Here is a 12489-nt window from a genome sequence, read left to right on the forward strand (position 1 = left end):
GGAATGAATGCTACACATGTATCATATCCACATAAATTAAAAAAAATCACAAACAATAATTATACTTAAAGTTCAATTCATTTCACCTAAAGGCACTTCATATTTTAAGGTAAAGACCCTACAATAATACAGACAAAACCCCATCTATCAGAAAACCTCCTATGAGCAAGTGTTTTGGCAACAGTGGGAAGGAAAAACTCAATTTTAACTCCAGCTCAGCCATTAGCTGCCCCATCCTGAGCTGGAGGTGCCAGAGTTTAATGATTAGAAATGATTAAATATAGTAGTAGTGTATAAACCCACACAGAGTGTTTCTTCTTCAGTCATTTCTTCATACTGAGTGCAGCCTATCCTGATCCAGCCCTAACTATATGCTTTACCAAAAAGGAAAGTTTTAGGCCTAAACTTAAAAGTAAGTTTAGGCCTAAAACTTTCCTTCCACAAAAGAGGGTCCTGAAAGCTGAAGGCTCTGCCCTTCATTCTACTTTTGAAAACCCTAGGAAAAAGTGAGTACTTTATTGGAGTGCCATGGTAGTTCTTTAAGATCTGATTTTTCAAGAGCTTTTTATGTTAAGTATATTAAAATGGGTTTCAACAGGGTAAATAATAAAAGCCTGCACTTTGCACTTGTTTTTACTGTACTATGAACTTATTAAAGTAATTGAAAAATAACAAAGAAAGCAAAATGAATATGTACAATATTATTCCCTTTGAAGTAAATACTGCCTGGAGAGCCAGCTTCCTTGGCGGAGTTTTGCGCTCTCTGAGTGCTTCTTGTTCAGATTTTTTTCTCTTTAAGCTTTACTCAAATTTAGGTTCTTAGCCCAGGAGCAGTCTCTAGCAACCCATGAGCTGGTAAAATGATACAAGACTGAATCATCTCCAAAGTGGGAGTTGCAAGAAATGTGAGTGCTAATTTCCTCAGCCTGTCAGATTTCAGATGGGACGAAGCAAAGGAGCCTCAATTACATCCTACAAAGTCAAGAACGAGAACTCAAGAACGTCAAATGTTTAGATTCCCCCACCCCCACAACGCCCCAGATATAAATGAATTTTTTGGGCATCTCATTATGGAGACAAATGACTATCATTTGCACAACCATACCTCGAAAACATTCAAGCAACAAACTGTTGTGAAATGAATAGCTTTTCACAGCAGTTGGCCATCTATGAGTCACCCTGACACTTTGCTGACTGTGAATGTTATTTGACTCCAAGTATTAACAGTGAGAAAAATGACCGAGGCAAATATCAAAGACTGAAACGCACATTTAACAGTTTGTTAGCCGACCTTTAGTTCCAGTTGGCGTAATATTTGGAACATTTCAAATGATGTCGAAGTACCATGTGAGTTTCCAGAAAGTGAACTGTGCTTCGTGCAATAAAAGAGCAACATTCTTTGTTTGGGTGTGCGTGAAAGTGAACTACCTCATCCAACAATCACCCAGACAAAGAAAATCTATAAAATCAATGTGTGTGCGTGCGTTTGTGTTTGTAGACAAATCCAAACTTTACTCCAGACGCCGCCCCGACAGAAATGAAACGATTCCTCCGTTCTGTTGTTTACACTGCTGCTGATTGTCTCAGATAAAACTGGGTGAGAAAATCATACATATCGCCTGCATTCTGATGAGTTGTTATCGGCCAATTATTTTCCTCCGGCTGTCAACAGAAATGAAGCTGTATTTCTGCAAGCATGGCTAACAACCCGCAGGGAGGCCTGTCTGTCGGGTGTGCGTTAGTGCTGCGTGTTTGAGGGAGGAGTTGCGGCATATACGCCAAACAAATGTCTCCTGTCTCCTTGTACGCCTCTCTCTCTTTTCCACCATTTATTTCCTCTTTTTTCTCATGTTGCTGTTCACATTCCTGCACTCCCTGTTTTTTTCCCCTGCTTTCCTCTTTCTTATTCCTCTTTTCCCTTCACCACTTCTTCGTTTTACCTTATTATACTTTCTCTGCACTTTGCATGCAACCCAGTCTCTGGTTTTGGCACAGACTGTTCTCCTGTCTCTTGTTTCTTTTTTTCTTTTTCTTTTTTTGCAAAGCTCCTGTTGTCACTGTCATTTGCACTGGCCATGTGCTTGCTTCTACTGCGGACTTCACAGTCCCCTCATGCTACTGCTAAGTTTGGCGATTTATCATTTTCTCACTGACTTTAATAATTGCACACGCATATACACGCGCACTAACTAAACAATGCACTGGTGCATGCGGAAAATGCACGCAGACACACAAGCAAAGTAAACAAGAGCAGGCAACTGACACAGTTGCGAGGGAGCAAAGGCATAACAGGCCAAAAACAATTAAGCACAGAGCGGAGACGGGCCCGCTAGTGAGGGACATTTACATTATTGAAAAGGACTTTGAGGGGAACGGTAGAAGCTGCATGCCCAGAAAACACTCACACAAACACACATACAAACACAAGCTGCCTGCTTCACTGCTGGACATGCCAAATAATGATCTCTCCTCTGCCTCGGCCTGTCTCGTTCTCCCCCTGGTCTCTGTTTCTCTGTCTTTCTCTCTGCTCTCTGCCACGTATGTCTCCTTCTATATTCTCCCTTCCTCTCCTCCTCTCTTTCTATTGGACGTGCCCTCCAGAATCATCCAAAACACAATCTAATCTTTACAAATGACATACCTACGGAGATGCGTGATGTGTCAGCATGGATCATAAAATAGGCCCAAACGCGAGAGGACGTCTATTGTGCTTGACATTCCCCTCCCTCCTCTGTCATTTCATCATGTTAAATGTCAAAGTGTGTGTGTGTTTTTGTGTTTATGTAAGAATCATGCAAATGTGTACTGCTCCGTCTATGTAGAATATATGTGTGCGTGAATGGGGGTTAGGTGGATTTTGCATATATGAATTTTCTTTGTACCAGGCTGGTTCAGCCTTCGCACTGTTAGGAAAAGTGTGTTGTGAGATGAGTCCACATGGATTTGTCTGAGTGTGTCGGTATGCGTGCACTCGTTTACCTGTCCAACTGTGGACCACAGCGTCATTACCAACAAGAGATAGGGGACATCACGGTGATCCACCGCTGGAAATTACTTTAAATGTTGCAATCATAAAATTGCCTTGGTTTAAGGTAGAGTTGCTGGAGACGTCAAAGTATTAAAGCTTATACTTAGCACCTCTTCTGTAAGCTGGAGCAGGGATTTTAGTGTGCTAAAACACATCTTTTTTTTCACACTCCTCCACAGTGTAAATGGCTTGTAACCCCAGGCAGGCTTACCAACCATGGAAGGGCTATTTAACAGGCTACATGCTGATGAAACAAAACCATTTAAAGATAATTTGGTTTTGGCTTGTTTTTGTTCTTATTTTTGAGAAACAAACAATAAAAGAAAATAAAAACATTAAGTCTGCTTAACTTGTTTCAAGCTCTAAAATGAATTATGCTGTAAATATCACCAGAAGGCACACACATTTAAAAGTTGATTATAAAAAAGGATTTAAAAGTAGAAGTAAAAGAACCACAGTTTAAATTAGTTCATGTTAAACACATACATTCCATGAGACCATAGATACCCCTCATTTGCCAGTTTACTCACCAACTAGTAGGCTTTTTACGCATTAATAGTTCTTATGGAGCCATAAATCAGACAGCTTTGACCAGCAATATTGAGTTTTGCTCATATTTGGGAATATTATCTTTATCACTTAGTTTTATGTTCTTTCTGGACTTTACTTTTGTTTGTTTGGTGGTTTAGGAGTCTATCCTAACTTCCAGGGTATTAAATATTTACAAGGTGCCACTGCCTGCGCGTCTAGACACAAATGCCAAAGGACACCTTGCGTGTATCTCTGAGACACTAGTGGCTTTGATAAAATGGTCGCATTCGACACTCTGGGACGGGAACAGGTCGTTTTAGGCAACAAAACTATTTGGTCAAGATTAGAAAAAGATTGTGAATTTGACAAGCAGTTACACAGCCACAAGGAGTTGTTTATCAATGTCTAGATGATAAAAAAACACCTCCTTGACAGCTAGTAGCTACTTGATTACAAATGACTTCATGGGCTTATAATGGATGTTTTAGCACGTGAAAGAACAGTTTCTATACTTATATGTATGTGTTTTATTCTACATAATCAAGATAGGGCAAGTGTCATAGGACAGCTGTTTGTTTGCGGCATCAGCAAATTACTTGGATTACTTGCCTCTAATTATGTGGATATGTGGATAAGGTCCACCTAAACATACAGGTATTAGTGGGACATATATCCGGTATATATACAGGTGCTGTTGGTTAGATGGTGCTTTTCCATGGTATTTGTTTATGTGTTATTCAGGACATGCACAAATGTCAGAACAGTGCGTGGTGGAGTTTTCTAGACTTTTTTTTGCGGTTGTGCATGTTTGAGAAGAAATGTGCATCTCCTTGGGGATGTGTGTGTGAGCCAGCCTGACTGGGATACAAGCAGACATGGGACTCATGGAAGCGGTCGGTTAAAGCCAGCTCACAGCCAACCTGCCCCCTGGAGGGGAAGAATTCAGAGCGCTGTTCTTAGCAAGAGGTTGTCAGCCAAAGCAGCCGGGGGTCCAAAAATCACAAATGATTACATAATTGTTGAAAACACACACATGCACATGCACAAACACATACACACAGGGGCACATGGCACTGGTCTAAACTAAAGTGAAGACAACATTTCAACGACAGGTGGACAAAAAGTTTGAATTGCAACTGTTTGTGACTTTGAATGTCAACTAAAAGCCCATCAACTCCGCTGAGATGTCGGGTTCTCCCTTCAAAATTGCTTCAAAATGTTCCATTTGTAACATGTATTGTTGCATTCTTCTCTACAGTGTATCCCCTGCATGGTTTCTGTATTTCCCTAATTTATCTTAAACAAATAAATATATTACACGTTATTTTTTACAGGACTGAATTAGCTTAAATTATAAATGCAGAGGGGAGATTCTTTCATTTCTTTATTTCTTTATTTATTGTCTGGAAAGTGATGTGACTCACAGGGCTGTGGCTAATTTTAGTCACAGGGAAGCACTGACCTTTCATTCAGGATACTGTGATAGTTGCTGTTTTGGTGCATGCCTGTTCATATAACTGCCTGCTGAAAATAAAAAAGGCACCGGAAAAGCACTGTTGTACATGGCTGGTTAAGAGTACAAGGACAAGGACAAAGACAATAACTGTTTGATGTTATTATGTAGCATTTTGAAGTTGTGGGAGAAAATGTTTTTCTTTATTTTTGCAATGCTAATGGGAACTAGTTAGTGTTGAAACCTGTCTGTGTGGACAGATTGTCCAGATGATACCTTAGTGGGAGTTGGCGAAGCGTAACTGCAATGTCACAGCATAATGTGATTAATTTTGAGGTTGGTGTATGGGACTTCGTTCACTTAGAGTCATGTAAAAAAGACGATTTTCATAAAACCTGGAGAAAAAAAAACATGCACACACCATAGGAATTAAGAAGGTAATTAGCAGCTATGTACTGCAAAGCAAATAAATTTCATTAACTAATTATTAGGGTAAGTGATTCTATAAAAGTTTGGGCAGTCACTAACCTTGTAGCTCTCAACATTGAAGCACGCTCTGTTAGCATGTTAAATGTTAAAGTTCAAGACAATACAATTAGAAAACGACAGAACAGAGGCATCTTCCTTGGGGGGCTCAACCCGGGGTAGCGGTCATGTCCGGTTAGGGGCTCTGTTGGCTCTCAGGTGACTGTTTCCTCGCGGCTGCGTGCAGCGGGGCTAGGGGAGGGTCTGTGCTGACGGACGTGGGTTACTGACCTGGTAGCCTGGCTGCCCCTGGGTGGGTCCGGGATGGGCGTGAGGTTCTGGGGGCGCTCCGTCTCTGGGCTGGGACCCGGGCCTCGGGGGCTTGGGTCCTGGTTGGTGTGTTGCCGGGGTTGTGGGCGGGTGGGTGCATGGGGGCCCAGCCCTGGAGCAGGGTGCCGCCGGTGCATCGAGCCACCTGGGGGGCTCTTCAACTGGTGGGGGAGATTGTCACATCTTGCAGGAGCTTTCCTCTCCTCAGGAGCTCCCTCTGCAGGAGGGGGAGATACAGGAGAGGTGGAGGAAGATCTCAGCCTGGGTGTTTATTGTCTTATGTAGTCTGGAAGATGAGTGGATGGTGGGGTGGGTGCAGTTTTCTCTGTGGTGGGGTTGGGTGGACTGTCCCGGGCTCTGTGGGGCTGGGAGGCGCTGCTGCACTGGGCCCCGGTCTGGATGGGCCTGGGCCCCCTTTCCCTGGCGGGTCGCGGAGTATGGGGGTGCCTACTGGGGTCAGCGGGGGAGCTGGCCCCAGGGAGGGGTCACTTGACCCTCCCTTCCTTCCCTCCCCATCTCCAGCTGCCTCCCTCTTCCCGCTCCACCACAACCACCCACACATGCAGGGCCTTGGAGTAGGGGTATGTCACCAGGGTGCAGAGGAGGCTACCCCCCCCCTCTGTCCCCTTCTGGCTGCCTCTGCCTCAATTTTATCCCACAACTTAGACATTCACATTACTCACACTCTCATTACACATACATATAGGATCTTGGGGGTGGGCACGATACACGGAATCCAAAGTACCATCAGGGTGTACACCCCACCCCTGGCGTCGTTGCCCACCTCTCAATTTTAAATACACGTAGACATTGAGGGCTAGCAGGAGGGACTATGCGCTTACCTGCTGCTCTCTGGCAGGTAGCTCCATGCCCTCCTGGGTTTTAAATGCACCTTAGAACACAAATGCATCAACACTACAATGAGCGGGTGGAGGGAGGTTTGGAGTCTTCTCTCACCCCCATTCTCTGCGACCTGCTGGAGCGGGGGGGCTAGGAGGAGGAGTTGGCCGTCCGACTGCGGTCTGGAGTGTGGGGCTTTCCTGCTGCTGCGGAGTCGGGGCGGTCTGCCTCCCCCCACCGCAGGGAAAAGGGTAACACCACCTGGGTCTGGGTGCAGTTCCCCCCTCCAGGGGCAAGGGTACCTAGACCCGGTTTGTAGAGTACGCTTGGGGAGTGTGATCGTGTATACAGCGTCTCTTTATGTCTGTCTCCACGTTGGTTGAGTGTGGAGTAAGTGCATATGAGAGCATGAGGGTGGGAATGGATGTTTGTATATGTGTGTGCCTGTATGTCTGTGTCTATATGTCAGGTTGGGTGTCAGGCGCCACCTCTCTGGGGACATCTCAGGCCCTCCAAGGTTTGGAGGCCTATCTCCCCCTACCACCACTTCCCCTGCCAGTGGCGGACCCCCTCAGACATCGGTGCGTTGGTGGTTCTCTGTGTCCGGGGATGGGCGTCCAGGTACACACCGGCTCACTCCTTGGCAGCCGCTTATTGGGGCCTGGAGCCTGGGGCTCGCTCGGGCCACTTCGGAGGTGGGGTACCCCCGGCCTCTCGGCCTGGGGCTCGGTCACTCAGGCGCGACTGGCTGCCGGCGGAGCTCACGGGCGCGTCACTGCAACTCCCCCTGGCTTCTGCTCCGCAGCTGCTGAGTGAGCCCTCATCTGGGACTCTCCTCAGCTCTTTCTGGGACAGTGGCGCGGCTGCCCCTCTGTTGGTCTTCCTTGGTCTCTTGTGTTCTGGGGGCCTCTGGATGTCTGGAGTTTTGATCTCCTCCATACCTGCTTTGCTTCATGCCCTGGAGGACGGGGCTGTGGCCCCCCCACACCCTCTAGCAGATTATTACAAGAAGGAACCTTTTAAAAAACAAAAAACAAGCGCGCCCATGCTCACAGGTGTACACACGGGTGATCACACCCACAAACTACACCCTTTTTGGCTCCTACCTCAAAGCACACTGTGTTCTGTTGATCTTATGTGCTGCACAATGATGTTTAATATTTGGTATTTGCTGTCATATTCCCATATATCATTGTGATGTTGTTTGTTCTGTTGCTCTTGTTCTCTTCTGCTTGTTTTCTTTTTTCTTTCTCAGCAGGTGACCCAGGTGATTGATATATGCATTTTTTTCTTCTCTGCCCGTTCTGTTGGTTTTTGTCTTTTGCCCTTCTCCCCCGTCCCTCTTCTCAGCTGTTTCTCTTTCCCTCTTTCTTTCTCCCCTTCTTTCCCCCAGTCAAGTCTGTCCAGTATTCAGTAAGTGAAAATAAAAGAAACAATAAAAGGTGAATCAAATGGACCATTACGGCAAGGCTGGGATGGTCAATTTGGTAAAGTAAATCCGTTGGGCATCTTTCTTTGCCTTTAGACAACAATTCTGATGGCAAAAGAGCCAAACGGGACAGGCAAAAAAAAAACAAAAAAAACGACAGAACAAGTACTGTGTGTTTGAAAATGTTGCCACCCTCGTCCTCTTCCTGAAAAATGTTTTTTGCACAGAGAAGACCACTTCAAGCACTGTGGTGAAGGGGTTTGCAGCTACACCTGGGTTCCCAACCTGAGAACCTTACAGTCACTGAGGTGACCATGAACTCCTGTGCATACCAAGGTATTCTAGAGTCAAATGTAAGGCCATCTGTTTGACAGCTAAACCTTCACAGATAGGGTCATGTAACAGGATAACGATGTCAAGCACAGCAGCAGAACGGCTAAAAAAGAAAACAATCAAGGTGTTGCAATGGTCCAGGCAAAGTCCAGACATCAGTCTGAATGGCGTGCTGTGCTGGGACCAACTGTGCATAAACAAATACCCACAAACCCCAATGACCTGAAGCAATGCTGCAAAATAGAGCCAACCAAAATTCTTCTGAAAAAGATGTTATAGACCGGTAAATTCTTACACAAAAAACGTTGGCAGCTTGTCGAACCATTAGCAGCAATAACCTGAAGTGTGCGGGTACTTTGTGTATATTATTTCAGTGATGATTATTAAGCATCTCAGTGCAATGTACATCTCCCTGCATTCTGAAGTTAGCAGAATTTTTAATGCCACACCAGTAACCTTGATGCATTTTACATCAACTAGCAATGACTTGGTTTCCAACAGCGAGGAGGGGAGAAAAGGTAGCAACTCAGTAGGCTAAAGCAACTAAAAGTATTGTGCAAAAAAATAAAACGTACAACAAGTTTTTGATGTTCCAGATAAAAAAGAAACTTGATGTTCAGAGGAAAGATATCAGAAAGCGAGCAAACCCAAATTACAAGTGGATTGGATTTAAATGGAATGATACTCATTGGAACTATACGTTTTAAACATGGTTCAACAGTGTTTGGGGTCCCCCTTCTGGCAGTAAGAATAACTGCACAAGGTTCCGCACTATAGGTTTAATAAATTGATATATGAAGAAAAGCAGTAAAAGCATGAAAGTCGAGAGCTATCAATATGTAAAACTACTTTTAAGAAAATACGTAAAATGCGTTTTCTTTCAAAGAAAACTGCTGAAAACATTGTTCTGAGTGAAATGACATCACAGTATGTCCACACAACAAACTGCATTCGTCTTCTCTGATTGTGTGTATATGTGTGTTATAGTACTGTATTAGAGGATGCTGTGAAAGGCCATAGTGGGTAATTTAGGGGGGGGGGGGTGCAAATGGTCACAAAGTAATTGCCAATGTGAGTATGGCAACAAATGTCTGTCATCCTTTCACCAGGTACCTTTTAAAGGTTTTTAAAATAAGAAAAGATCGGGAGTCATTTTGAGTAGTCTAATCCCTCTTTTGTGATTTTGAGGAATAAAGTGCAGCAAAGAACCTCAAGAACGTTCACATGTTCAAAAGAAACACCCAAAGGCTTATTAAAGGTCACAATATTTGAATAACTAAACAGAAAAAAAAAGTTTCTAAGTAAAGCATAAAAGCCCAAGATATCCATCCATCCATCCTCTTCCCTTTATCCTTATCAAGGTTGTGTAGGGGGATCCAGATAAGCCCATACCAGCTACCATAGGGCGTGAGGCAGGGTGCACCCTGGACAGGTCACCACTCTGCCCAAGAGCTAAGCCCAAGATAGCTCAAATTGTATCCCCCAAAAAAGAAACATAAATTTCTTCTAAACTACCACTATTTTTCAGACCCTACATAGAAAGTTTTCAACAGTTTTCAACTGAAAGGCTCCCTCCACACCCACAAAAACCATTATACCACAGGCGGCTGCACTTCTTGCAGTAAGGAAGTGCTGCAGTTTGCATGAATTGCAAATATAAAAACGCACATCTCAAACAAACCAACAACGACAAAAAAACTGGGCACTGTAAACTCTTAATTTGTTGTTGTTGCTGTTGGCATCAACTCCCAGCAAACTCCTTCTGCACCTCCACAAGCCTGAGGAATAATAAAAGTCAACCTGATACTAAATCGCCTCACCATAACAAAAATGCAATAGCAAAAAAAGAAAAAAAAAAAGTGGGATGGACCTGCGGTAAATATCGAGGTAGAGGTTCAATATAGATATTTTTTTATTACACAACAGCCGCTTGGTACTTAGCACTTAGTGTGGCTCTAACTGCTTGTGTGAAGATGTAGTGTGTGTGCCATAGATAATTCAACCCTTGTGTGCATGAAGCCTGTGAACACTGTCAACCCCCCACCCCTCCACCCCCAAAATTATGTGGCTCCTCTCCTCCAGCTGTAGAAATAGCTCCTCCGTGTCTTTGTGCTTCTTTTAAGCAGACACAGAAGCATAAGTCTTACACGGCTATTGTGAACACAGATGTTGCTGTTGCAAACATATTGATTTTTTTTTAACTTTCCTTTAAATAAGGTTGGTGTTCAGTAGTATTACACCTTACACCAAAAAAAGAAAAAGAAACAGCACACACACACACGCACACACACATAAATATAATGTGTAGTAGATGTGTGTAAAGTATACATAGTATATTATAGTTTCCAATAAGGGCCTTAGCTTTCAGGCGTAAGCACTGGAACTATCCCTACAAACCAATATATAAATCAAGCCTCTGCTCCAGACCTGTGCTCGTAATACACAATCCAGCACGTGCACATTTCATTCAGAGACTCTGAGGCTTGCGTCCAGCCGCCGCACCGTTGTTGCTGGGGAGTGACTTGCTGAAATATCACCTTGAGTCTCACCATTTCCCATCCTCATTTACTTTATTAGAAAGGGGGGGTGGAAGACAAATTGAAGTAGAAAACTGGAAGTAGGAAGAAAAAAAATATGCACACACGTAAGCGCAGACAACTGTCATCATGGAGGAGAAGGAATACAGACTAATAAGAGTAGATGGGGAGTTGTGTGACTGCATGAGGGCGTGAGGAGTGTGTTTGGTGAGTAGGGGTGAGTGGGGGGGAGACTGTTAGCAACAGCAGCACGCGCCAGAAGGAAATGACATAGTCAGGGTTGCTGTGGAGGAGATGCCAAATCAAATCAAATCAAATCACTTTTTATTGTCACATCACATGTGCAGGCACACTGGCACAGCACATGCGAGTGAAATTCTTGTGTGCGAGCCCCACAAGCAACAGAGATGTGCAAACACAACAACACAAACGAGCAAAATACAAGAATGCCACCACCCTCACCTTGGTCTTTTTCCTTCAGTCTTGCCCTTACTTCATATATCACTCCCTTGCACCACCCCCCACATCTTGCCACTCTCTGCTCTCCGTCCTCGTCTCCCTTCCTTTCCCCATCGTCATCTGGCAGAGCTCTCTATAAACATGCCGCAGACAGCACCTTCTCTCTCCTCTACCAAATTGTCTTCCTCTGCCTGAAACGGCCACGATGATTGCATTCTTACACTCGGCTGTAAAACAAAAAAAAAGAGGGAAAAGAAGCAAAAACGTGAAATGAAAAAAAAAAAAAGAAAGAGCAAAGGTATGCAGTCAGATGCCACATGAGTGTCCCTCTTTGTTGACTCCCGCCGGGAATCTGAGCTGACTCCCAAGCAAGCGACTTCCAAACTAGGCGACAAGACGAAATGAAGCTGTTTTGACGGGGCGGGGGAGGGGGATGCAAAGCAGGAGACCATTCTTCACAATGCCACACAGTCATTATGATGTCCTGACTCATCGCATGGCAGTCTGCATCATATTGCAACACACACTGATGCACACACACACACACACACACACACACAAAGTGGGGCCCACGTAAATTATAGCTTGATGGTACAAATCAAATGCAAATTGCATACACAAACAGAAGGAAACTGAGTGGATGTTAATGATATGACAGTCAAATGTGTTTTGAAATGCCGTTTGGCAAATACCAATTAAAGGGCAAAATGGAGCAACAATGTGGAGAGCTTTTTGTGCACAAATGATGGTGGTAATATATTTTTAAGCAGACACACAGTATATCTTCCTTGATGTCTTTTCAGGGAAGCATCACTCAAACGCTACGCTCATACAAATACTTCAAATACAAGAAGTCTTGTTTTTTTTTTTGTTTTTGTTTTTTTTTTTTTGGGGGGGGGGGGGGGGGGTTAAAAATACAATCTATGCTTCCAGACTGCTGAGGGATTTGAGGATTGAGGTTTGAATGGTTATTCTCTACAATTGTCCTGGGTTTACCATCAGTATAACAAGCAAGACATCCTGTGAATGTGTTGTTTTCTTAGATAGATTTCGCAGAATTACAGTATTGTCTTTTGCCACCCTC

Source organism: Diplotaxodon limnothrissa, linkage group LG23 (assembly GCF_057381915.1).
Source record: "Diplotaxodon limnothrissa isolate DT_005_m linkage group LG23, D_limnothrissa_male_GT1.1, whole genome shotgun sequence".
Taxonomy (NCBI): Eukaryota; Metazoa; Chordata; class Actinopteri; order Cichliformes; family Cichlidae; genus Diplotaxodon; species Diplotaxodon limnothrissa.